General features: G+C 34.1%; 1 protein-coding gene across 2 annotated transcripts in view; it reads left to right on the top strand.

The window, feature by feature from the left end:
* The window catches only part of LOC124637271 (unconventional myosin IC), a 66,191-nt gene that overhangs the window by 2,427 nt on the left and 51,354 nt on the right, over positions 1 to 12,410 (top strand). Inside the window, exon 1 of one of the 2 annotated variants that reach the window (XM_047173611.1) lies at positions 6,865 to 7,172. The exons of the other annotated variant lie outside the window; for it this stretch is intronic. The gene's annotated coding sequence lies outside the window, so the exon portion shown is untranslated. Of the gene's footprint in view, positions 1 to 6,864; positions 7,173 to 12,410 lie in introns of those variants that run through there. 2 annotated transcript variants of the gene reach the window in all.

The raw sequence follows: 12,410 nt of genomic DNA, 5'->3' as shown, positions 1-12,410 counted from the left end.
TAAATATTGTCCGTTTATATATACTCCCCTGTTTTTCCAGTTTAGTTTTTGGAAAATATTTTCAAGTACTGCTATAAACAGTTTTGGAGATAAAGGATCTCCCTGTCTGACTCCTCGTTCTATGTTTATTTCGTCCCCTCTCGTTTCCAATTTTACTCGGCTCGTACTTTTTGCATAGATGTATTTCAAAATATTGATGTACTTGTAGTTAATATTTGACTGTTGCAGTGCGTTCCAGATTGAACAGTGACTGATGGTGTCGAAAGCTTTACTGTAGTCGATGAAGGCCACATACAGAGGTCTGTTGTACTCTCTATATTTTTCTATGACTTGTTCTAATGTCTGTATGTGGTCCATTGTGCTAAAGCCTGACCTGAATCCCGCTTGTTCCTTTGGCTGCTGTTTATCAATATCATCAGATATTCTCTTTAGCATTATAGATGAGAATAGTTTGTATACGCTTGCTAATAAGCTAATGGGTCTATAATTCCCTATGTCCAAGGGGTTTCCTTTCTTGAACAGCAAAATTATGTCCGATGCACACCATTGTTTTGGGACTTCTTCTACGTCTAGTATCATATTAAACAATTGCGTAAAATGGTGTGTTAAGATGGGTGCTCCTATTTTAAGGGCTTCGTTGCATAATCCATCCGGTCCGGGACTCTTCTCAGTCTTCAGCTTTTTTATATGCTCATAAACTTCGAAGTCTTCGATTGGTCTGATGTGGTCAGTTGTATTTATGTGAGTTATTGGCACTTCGGTTCCAGTGTTGCTTTGTTTCTTGTACAAGTTTTTGTAAAAGTTGGTTGCTTGGTTTATTACATCTTTCCTTGATTTTGTTGCCTGTGAGTTTTGCTCAAGTTTTTGTATCCATGATTTATGTGTGGTTAATTCTTTATAGGCTCTTTTGGTACTCCTGAAGTTCTTGATATTTCTTGAAATAGTTTCGTATCTGTGTTTGTTGTAGTCCTTTCGAATTGATTTGTTAGTCTCTTTGTATATTCTACTTAGTTCTTCTTTAATTTCTTTGGTTTTATTTTTGGTGTGTAGTAGTTCCGTGCGTCTTTCTATTAGTTGGAGTGTGTCTTTAGAGAATATACTATGTTGGTGAACTTGTGTAATTTTTTTGCATTTTAAGCTCTCTGTTATGCCTCTTTCCAGGATATTGTAGTAGCTTTGGATGTCAATATTGTCTGTATTTATATGTTCTGTGTGTGCTCGTAGATTTTCGATGTAACTTTTCGTTTCTGCTTCAGTCCTGGGGATGTTTAGTGGTGTTGCATAGGATTTTCTGCTCTTGATTGGGCGACTTAAAAGTAGCGTTGCTCTCATTAATCTGTGATCAGAAGGAAAATTAAATTTGTTAAGTACCTCAATGTTAGTTATAAGTTTATGGTGGTTTATCATTATAAAATCAATTTCATTTTTAGTTGTTTGGTCGGGTGACGACCAAGTCCACCTACGGCTTTCCTTCTTTTTGAAGAATGTGTTCATCACTGACAAGTTGTGTTGGTAAGCATAACTTAAAAGCCGTTCACCCCTTTCGTTGCACACTCCGTAACCATGCTTGCCCATTACTGGATAATAGTCTGCTTTGGGGCAACCTATTTTAGCATTAAAATCCCCCATAACTATAATCATTCCTTCAGTCATGGTATGAGCATATTCAATGTCTTTGTAAAATTTATCAATTTCGTCTTGTGTTGATCTTTCGGTTGGTGCATATGCTTGAATTAATGATAAGGAGAAGCATTCAAATTTTACTTGTAGAAGTGCAATTCTTTCAGAGATTCCTATAAAGTTGGTAATGTTGTTTTTAAATTTTTTCTTAATGAGAAATCCCACTCCATGTAGTCCTTTAGTTTCACCAATGTAGCAGAATATGAGGTCATTGTACTCTTCAATTCTACACCCCAATCTTCTGATCTCTGCGAGGCCCAGAATGTCCCAATTAATATTTTTTAGAGCATTAGTAAGTTCAAGAAATCGTTCTGTTGATGCAAGTGTTCTTACATTATAAGTGCAAATCTTGAGGGTTGGTTTTATAGTATATTGATCTATTTCTGTGTTTGATATATTTGATGGAGGGTTGCAGTCTAATTCCCCACGAGGACAAGTCGGGTTGGGGAATGTTTTGTTTGTTTTGTCTTCCAGTTTTTGTTCATTGAGTGTTTTATTCCGGTGGCTGATGGCAATATCCTATGCATTCTGAACAGTTGGCAAGTTGGTAGGCGGCAGAGAGTTGCTTCTATTCCTCATTACATCAAAAGCATTTAGGCGATGTGTTTTAACTGACGATTGTTGCTTGGAGGGATGCTGCTCTTTTGCATTTGGTGAAGTTGACGGTTCCCTTTTGCGTTTCTCATTTCCTGGTTTCCCCTGTTTGATGACTAGCTTGTCATAATTTATGAAAGCATAATTGCCTTTCTTCCTTTCTTCTTCGAGTTTGGGTTGTAGTTTCCTTCGTATGTCGATAATTTCCTTTGGGTAGTCCTCAGACACATATATATTTTTCAATTTCTTTTTATTTGCCATTATCTCGTTTTTCTTCCATAAGTTAACGAATGACAAGAGGATTGGCCTTTCTTTTCCATTTTCTTGGTTATTTTTGCCAATTCTGTAGATGGTGTTTACGTCCCTATCTTCAAAGGTAATGTTTAAATCTTCCTTAAATTTCCTTTTAATTATTTCAATGAGATTTACCGTCGATTTTTCGGTTTCTTTCATTCCATATACGATGAGGTTGTTTATTCTTTTATGTCTTTCAAGATTGTATAGCTTTTCCTTTAATTTCTCATTTTCTGACCTTAACTCCTGCATTTCTAGTCTAAAAGGAATTAATTTTTCATCAATTCGCGTCATAATGTCATCGGTTTGTTTTGACATTTCTATTTTCATTTGGTCGAAAAAGGATTGAAGATTCTCCATTGTTGTTATTGTTCCTTGGGTGAAATGGAACGTAATTTTTGAACGAAGTTTTTTTGTTGTTATGTTGGTAGAAAGATTGAGTTAAAATGTTTTTATATGCCAACACTGAACTGACGTGGTCAAAGTCTGTGTCTATAGTCTATGCTCACTTGACAGATAACCTCTAAAGTTTCTTTGGTTTTGCAATTGGATAATTATTTTATTAGCACTGTTTACACTTGAATCTTTATTTCACAATGTAGTCCAACACGACATGCATGATCTTCAAATGTTTTTACACAGGTTATCACGGTATGTATACAGTTTATAGGTTTAAAAGTCGGAGCACAATAACACTACGTCTTGCGTTCTCACAGCCGGAAGCGGAAATCCTTACTTTTAATTTAAGATATTTTTATTAAAATAATCCTAAATTTTAACCTTTTTATATGTTTTAATAATGTTATACAAGAATCCTATAAAAAGTAGTAGTTTTAACAACCGCTTCTTTGACAAAAGTTATCACTCGTTATCAAAATGAATATTATTTATAGGAACGTGATAGGAGTCAAGCACTAAGCAACAATGCAGAAGTAAACGTGATAGGAGTCAAGCACTAAGCAACAATGCAGAAGTAGGTAGAATAATTCCACAATGAGAGATGGTAGATTAGAATGCCATCTAGGCAGAATGATGATGACATGATACAAATCACTAAGAACATACATCTTGATTTGACGTAACATTACAAATGTGGGAGATATTACGACAAACTGAAAGGCATGCGACCGCCGCAAATGTAAGCAATCTATATTAATTGAAGACTGTTCACTCTCATATCGGCTCATTGAAACCAGTACATCTCGTTCATTAATTTATGATGAGACAAGAAACAAATGAGTGTAGAATTAGGCGGTTGATTGCATAATACATACGTAACAAAGGATTGAAGAACTTCTTAAATGATAAAAGGCAATGTGTACAGAGATACGTTTTGAATGCCAACTGCCGACCGCACTGGCCGCTACTGCATTAAATGCTGCAGCTGCACTACTGGTTTGTATGTATTTACATGAAACCGTTTCTGATCGAAGCTGTAGCAGAATGTGCAATCGCCTTTAGATATCGACTGTTTTCATGAAATCGCTGCATGTGGGGTCGGCAGTTACCATCGGCAGCTGGCATTCACATACATACCTTAAGAAACACTTTTTGAACGAGAATATAAAAAATGTAAATGGATGATATTTTAAATTGATGGAACAACCTGAAGCTTAAGCTTAAGAATTGCAATTTAAGAATCCCATTGTTTGGTAAAACACAATTAAGAAAGAGAGAGAGAGATCCCAACTAATTGTATGGCGCTGTAAATATTTCACTTTTATAAGGCATAAGTTTTGTTTGCCTATTGTCTTTGGCAAGAGAACATTCCGGTACAGGAATTCTTTGGACGAACAGACTTTACGTTTCATAAATATTTTTAATATAATATTAAAGTTTAATTTATATTACAGCAGCCATTTTATTTTCTTATAGCTGTTGTAATTACGTTACGGGAAATATCTATTTTTGTTTATTAATAAGAATCTTGATTAATGTAATGATGAAGGAATATGGATGAATGACCTAGGGAAAATCAGATCAGACACAGTATTGAACCCTGTGGAACGACTATATAATAAAAGCTAACCTTATTGGTTTTAAATACTACAATCAAGAGATAATATTTTGTGAAAAGTCTCATGCTTCCAGTTTCTAACTAGCTTGCCCCCACAAATACCAAATAATATGATTTGTAGTAAATATGTATTTTCAACTTCCTTGAATATGAGCTATCCAGTCACATGTTTCTATCAAATTATTATTAAAATATTAGTAAATTAACTCTAATCGAAATAATCTTTAGATAAAATGTGTTAAAAACGGCGGGAAGATAACTAATAGGTAATGGTAATTTAAATAATGTTTATCTACTGTTTTCAAATAAACTGATTACTTACCTACGTGGTTATTGGCATTTTAAATTGATTTAGAACTTAATAGTTCATAATGAGGTTTTTCGTTGGTTATGAGATTTAGGATGGGACCCTGAATTACCATGCATTTTTGGATAACACCTACATATATTAAGAGGTTTTTAGACTAGTAACTAAAGGCTATTTTTGGAGTTTGTGTGAATTATAAGTTTGTGATGTGTCACTATTTTGAAAACATATTGCATCAATCCCAAAGAATTTTGAACAGACAGGAAGGAGGATCAGTTATAATCAAAAAGGAAAGTTCGGAATATCAGAATTATTAGGACAATATAGCAGCCAAGGCCACCGTTATACATTGGGCATTTACGGCTGATAAACTTATAGATAAATTACAATATGCTAGATTAGATGCTAGATAAAAACATTCTACCTACCAGCTGTTTTTGCGGGTTCATACTTAAAGAGAAAATCCTGAAAGTATTTAATAGGAAGTGATAAATAAACCTTTTGTAACAATAATCATCAAAAAAATATTAACACCATGGGATGGCGTAAAAATTACGAACAGTACAGGAACAGTTTTTATTATATCGATATACTTAATAAAAACTGTTCCTGTACTGTTCCTGTACTGTTTTTATTATATCGATATAATAAAAACTGTTCCTGTAAACTGAAGAGCATAAACTAGATCTATCCGTGCTCTGAAAAAGAAACATCAGCATCATTCATTTAAAGAGAGAATTTAAAGAAAATTGCATTAATTTTTAATCTAAAAGCCTGATAAGTATAGAAGTAGTAATGTCTCCTTTAGGAAAATAAAGAACCAAGTTTACCTTACGACGTCACATTTACCAATGCCTGACAAAACATTTGCTGGTGACATAGTCTTTTATACAATCCAATAAGGATGACTTTTCTATAACACAGCTGCATTAACAGTTGTACATGGGGTACCGTTTCAAAAGACGAACACACTATTTAATGTGTCTCACTGTGTTCTTTTACGGCCGTTCCCAATATGCAATCTATCTGTGGTTTTACTTACTAGAGCTAGGAATTTGATATTACTTGTATCTAAGGGGTTAGTTGCTGGGGAGTCTGTTCCACCACTTCTTCCCAGCAAAAACACATAGGAAGTGGTGAAGGGCGGGCGTTTTGGGGGCTGTCTTTTGTAAATTTGACCTTCAAAATGTGCTGATTTTCAGCTTACTTTGAATAAATTAATTTTGATTTTTTGATTTCTAATGTCAAAATTCTATCTCTAGTAAACAAATCAACAGATAGAATATTGGAATTGGGTGTTAGTGTTAATCTTAAAGTTAAAGATGATAATGAATTATCTTATGATTCATAAATAGAAGTGTTTTGTTTAGACAGTTTGAGAGATATCTGTTGATAGAGGTAAGATTCAACTTGACTTTTGTACACCTAAAAGGATTAGTAAGATAGGATAAACTAAAATGTTGACATGACTTTTAGATGATATCTTATAAGTATTCTTCTTGGTAATATTACCTTACCTTTTTATGGCAAACGATATAATCAGTGTTGGACTTTACGGGGCGATCTCGTCCATCGCCTCTAAAGCAATTTCTATTCAATTTAATTTCTGCATTGTTCTATAGTATTGTGTTAGAGTAGTTTTTTCATTTTGCAAAGGATATTTTCCATCGGAAAATCTCACTTATATTATTCATTAAGATTCAGAATTTTGGAATCATTAGATTCATTAGTTGTGGTTATATCAACAAGCAAACTGTAATGTGTCAGCTACATCATTTCTCTGTAGCTACTCCATTAAGACCAACTTCTTCAAGTGTGCGTCGTTGAACTTTATCAAAAGTCAGCACAATCTTATGAGAAGTATTTATTTATCTGCCCACACATGTGTGCTTAGCAGGAATACACAGCACATTGATGACACAATGTGCGCTCTCACTTGACCGGACCGCGCCAGTTCAGTACGGTGCCAACTCCCGCGGAGTTTCCATGTCAGTCGCCACAGCGCTGGCCGTTAGCGATACAAAACTTTTTTAAACTCCGACCTCGCTCGAATTTAAAAATAAAAATTGAGCGGGAAAAGTGACAAGTGGAAAGAAAAAGATAGTTTTTTAGCAGTTGAAATTCTTTCAAGTGTACCTCAAAATTGTGTGTTGTAGATAAGAAGTGATAAATAAATCGATAGGCCACATGTTATAAGGTGTATTGCAGGTTATTTTTCGTGTTGTGATGCACCGCGGGGTGTCGAATGTTTTGGAGTAAGCAAGTTTCGGTTTGAGCAAGGTGAGTCTTGTATCTTAGAGGTCATTGACTTGCAACTTTTTCAGGCTACTCACGATGCGAATTGATCCGATGATAAATTTGGCCGGCACCGATTGCGGTTGTGATTGAATCTTGGTTTTTAAGGATGCAAAAAATATATTTGCAACTTTTATTAAACTTTTGTCGAATACCTACAAAGTTACTAACTTCATATTATTTTTGAATCTGCATCTATACTAATCTTTAATTTTGATCAGCAGACTTTGAGAAAATAGTCGGTGTTCATTAAGTTTAGATTTATCAATCTTCTTTAGATTATTGTTCACCTCATCAGTGGTATTAAGTATTATATACCCATTTTTGCATGTATTTAATACATTGTCATTGGCAGGTGCCATAGTTCCTATAGTTTCCCATATCCTAATCCTAATAAGGCGGTATCAGGGGGTATCCTTACGACTAGTAACTAGCGGAGTTATGTTATCATTTGCCAATGCAGAGTCTCATCCGCCATGTAGGTAATTCAACATTATAACAGGTGCGAGGCTTTATAATAATATTCAGGGATTACCTTTGTCATTACGAATATTCCAGCCTTCTTGTGTAGAAGTGACTAAACTAACTTCGTCATACTTTTTGACCTGAATACTTTAAAAATTCATTAGAATTTAATGACGGTATTTTCCACCTATAGGTGATAGGAATGGAATTCGTGATGTTCCTACTTAAAGAATTTGAAAAGGATTCCCGTAGCATAATATGTAAAATGAGGCAGCCAGTAAAGCCTTTAAGTTAGAAGACGTCATAATGTGTTCTAGCATTAGTAACACCATCATCACTTCCTCCTCTAAGTAGGAAATAAATGAATGTAATCGTAAATTAAATTATCGTTATGTGTTATATTCTGTCTACCATCATCGTCATAATAGACAATAGACCAGGAAAGAGTTAAGAGGTGACAATGAATCATAATTCATAGGCTAGGTGGTATGGACGAAAGTCTTTAACCTAACCTTTTGCCACATATTGGGAAAATATAAACAATGAATTCTCTATAGACATGGCTATAATACTTGAGAATGTTAGAAATATAAGGCACTAACTGAGGAATTCTAACAAACAGCTATTCGCAATGACATCCAGCGAGTCAATAGTATAGGTTTGTGATTCATCATGTTTGTTCGTTAATGTAAATATTTTAATTAGTGATGTCATATCTGTTCTACGATATCATTGTTACCAAGCCTCACAAGGGTTTCACTAAGTATTGTTAACATTACCTCGAGGAAGGCAGGAATAAATATAAATAATAAGTACTGTTAGACCTTTCTATAAAGACATAGAAACAATCCATATTATATTACAAATAGAATCCCATAGATGTGTGTTGATGTCATATTTTTTTAATCCGGTATTATATGTACTTACAGACAGCAGGTCAATCTAACCGAATCGTCAAATTTTTCCGATCGAACATTAACTATCCACTAATTGTGATAAGGTTGAAAATCTATTGAAGAAAAACATATTGAGGTAGGTTGATGTGCTGTCCTACCTAATAGTCATAATATTTAAGATAAATAATAGAGAAACCTAATAGACGACAGCACATCAACCACATCATCTATATAAAAATACAGATTCATAAATGCCGGATTCAGTGACACAGGAAGTTCTCAAAGAAGTTGAATATTTTAAAGATGAGTCGTAATTTAGAGAAAAAATATGTTGGTCAGAAATCACACATGTATCTAAATAAAGTTTGTAATTTGCATTGTAACGAAATTAGCTAGTCAGATTTGTACCTGACCTCTGACCGGCGAAATTTTGTAACTTGAAGTCAAAATACTGTCTGGGAGGTTCGTTTCGGTCTTTTTCTAATTTTCTATCTTAAAGTATTACAATCAGGATGATATATGTTGTCAGTTGAATAACTATATAATCTGCCTATCCAAATTATAGAGCCTTCCGAAAGACAGAAGAACTCGTCGTGGCAAGATGGTCACCTATCTACGGACCATTCGAAGCGGTGCTTAACCGTATGATCGATCGAATCGAATAAAAAGAGTAATTTAATAAAACATTTTTATTTGCTAATAGCCTCTTTATCTTTTTAATAATCATTTACGCCGGTTCTATTTAATATTATTTGTGTTGCAAATCCATTACTGAAATGTAAGTGACCAATTTGATCATTTAAGCGTCGGTTACGCAAATAGATTGGAATCAATCTATCTATTGGTGTATCTATCGTTACTAATGTGTTCAATTGATCGATCTGCTTTCACTGTGAACAGGATCTTAGGCTATGCTTTTATATTTTAGGATAGACAAACTAAATGTCCGCTACTATTACTAGGCAGGTACTTTCGGACTTTGAAATCTATGCACATTATTTTTCAACAAAGGGTCCTCCAAAGACGTGCAGTGACATAAATGTAGATATTGATGAATATCAGGAAATGATTTTTATTCATGAAACTTTATTCTTAGCTGTCAATATTATAAATTAAACTTTACATCGCATTAAAAACCTTGATCATGTCTCCGCAATAACATGAACACTAAACATCTAATTTATAAACATTTTCGTTTCGACTTTACACGTAGATTCTCTGAGAAAACTGTAAAGAGAGATTTACGACATTAAAGGCAAAAGGCAATAAAACTGTTTATTGGCAATGGCATGAAAATATTGCATATTAAATGGCACCGCATTGCGTGCACGCAGGGTTAAGGTACGTTTTGGAAGCGAGTTGCTGACTGCAACCTCCGACCGACCGTGCAGCGACTGCATAAAAATCGGTCAAAATCTGAGGGCGACTGCACGTGCTGCTGACCGCTTCGTTCCAAAACGATTTCATATAAATATTAAACATATTACATAATACTTTATCGTTACATACAAACCAGTAGTGCAGCGGCGGCAAGAGCGGTCGGCAGTTGCAGTCAGCACCTCGCTTGCAAAACGTACCTTTATGTAGCTACGGTATAATTACGTTGAACGTATGAACTCCATGACCTCAGATATTTAACTGTTGAATACACTTCTCAAGAACACAGAACTATCATCTGCTTTTGATCTTATCGCTTTTATAATAAGATCAAAGTCCACGATATTATTGTATCAGTATTTCTTTGAATTAGAATGTTATAAACAATTGTTTGTATTTTTTTTGTCTAATCTCAAAGTATGTTAATACATATATCCGGCTCAGAGTAATCTTTTTACTTCCACTCGTAATATTCTGTTCAGAATTTCATGCTTCATTTACTATTAACATCAGGACATACATATTTCTTTTCCCCAGTAATTTGAAGTAATCGATATGAAAATTAATAACATTAGACCAATTAATAAATATTTTTATTCATTTACACACAATTTTTACATGAAGTTTACTGAATACAGATATGCGGTTTTAAAATATCTATTTATATGATATATACCTTCGGCATGCCATTACTATAGAAGGGAATTCTCAATGAACTCGGTGTAAACAAGTTATTTATCATTATAATATAAAGAAAGCCATTGTATTGGCGACCTAATGGTCTGAGTCAGACTATGCCGAGGGCACTCCTTTCAATGCCACTCCACATATGTGTTTGTTTTCTGTATGTCTTATTCACGTGGCAAAAGAATTCTATACTTATTTTTAAATAGATCTACCTAAGTTAAAATATCTCAAAAAATGTGTAAGTACTTTTAGCAAATTCTGAACCTGGGGTTTCTAAAATATGAAACGTATGTTTTACAAGAAGCATTTGACCAAATATTCATATGATTTATTTGCATTCCACAATGTATAAAGGGTACAATTTGGCTTAGAGCTATCTATTTCTTGATTGTTTCCTTGTAGGTACCCATATTTGGTACCTACTTTGTACTCCTAAATACTGAAACTACAGAAACCGATGTGAAGAATTCCTTCACTGTTGGGAGGCTACACTATGCCGGGGTATATTTATTTAAGGTAACTAGACTATACATATTTCATCCAAATACGGGAAGTTATTTTCCACGAAATAGTATGAAAACAGTATGATCGCGACAATATTTACAAATACTAATCCAGCAAGAGCATTGACCAACCCATTAAGCAAGAAATAATCTTTAAACAATAATGATGCTTAACAGATTATAGTAATGGACAATAAATGAGATATAGACCGTTATCAAAGCTATTATATTTAGCTATATATCATTAAAGAGCTGGTTTCTCTCAATTAAGTTATATCATGCGTAGGATTTTATCTGGTACTAGCTTCTGCACGCGGTTTTACCCTCGTCCCGTGGGAACTACTGAATGCACCTGAATAAAAAGTAGCCTAGAGCCTTCCTTGATAATTGGACTACATGTATAACAATCAAATAATTTTCCGATTCGGTCCAGTAGACCCTGAGATTAGCAGGTTCAAGCAAACGTTCAGCCAAGTAAAGTTCATCAGCTTTATAATATTAGTATTGATATAGAAGGTGTTTTTACTGTTATTTATAGTAAGGAGAATATAATACTTATAAATAATTTATTAATGTTGTCTCACATACTCTACATACATTATCTGTTAAGTTTAAAGCTGTTGGTCACGATTTGTTGAAGCCTGATGTCCCGTTTACTTTATCCGGCTGTGGGAAGTAGGTAGTTTCAAATTAATATATTTCATAACCTAGCCTTTACAGATTTTACCTAATTGACTCATCTTCAATAAGACTTACTAACACCTAGAAATGTCAACTGCACCGTAGCTTATACTTATTTATAAATGCAAATAAGTACATCATGCATAACAGTAAAGAACTGGAACACTTAGGCTCTCTCTGCAAACTATGCAAATATTAGTTTCATACATGAATCGATAGTTTAGCTGCAACGCCGACAAAAGATTTTGTTTTCACACTTGACCTAGTTGGGTTGTAATACCTTTGCGCCTTTCTAGCTCTGAATGTGTGCTATATCTATGAGTAAGTACTAACTAGACTGTTTTGTATTGGCATGAAGTTATACCTACAAGTATTACTATATACCTAGCTGAAAAGTTTGTTTCTTCGCTTAAACGCTCTAATCTTAAGAAATACTGGACCGTTTAAAAAAAATCTTTCAGTGTCAGATAGTGCCATTTATCCATTACATTTTATCGAAGCTTGTTTTAATATAATATATGTAGCATAATAGTCACTAATTGACTACCTATTCACATAAATTACTATATATTCTTTCCTTCCTTCACTAATCATTCAAATTCCTGAAATAAAGT

Source organism: Helicoverpa zea, chromosome 16 (genome assembly GCF_022581195.2).
Source record: "Helicoverpa zea isolate HzStark_Cry1AcR chromosome 16, ilHelZeax1.1, whole genome shotgun sequence".
NCBI lineage: Eukaryota > Metazoa > Arthropoda > Insecta > Lepidoptera > Noctuidae > Helicoverpa > Helicoverpa zea.
This window is presented reverse-complemented; position numbering and strand designations above follow the sequence as displayed.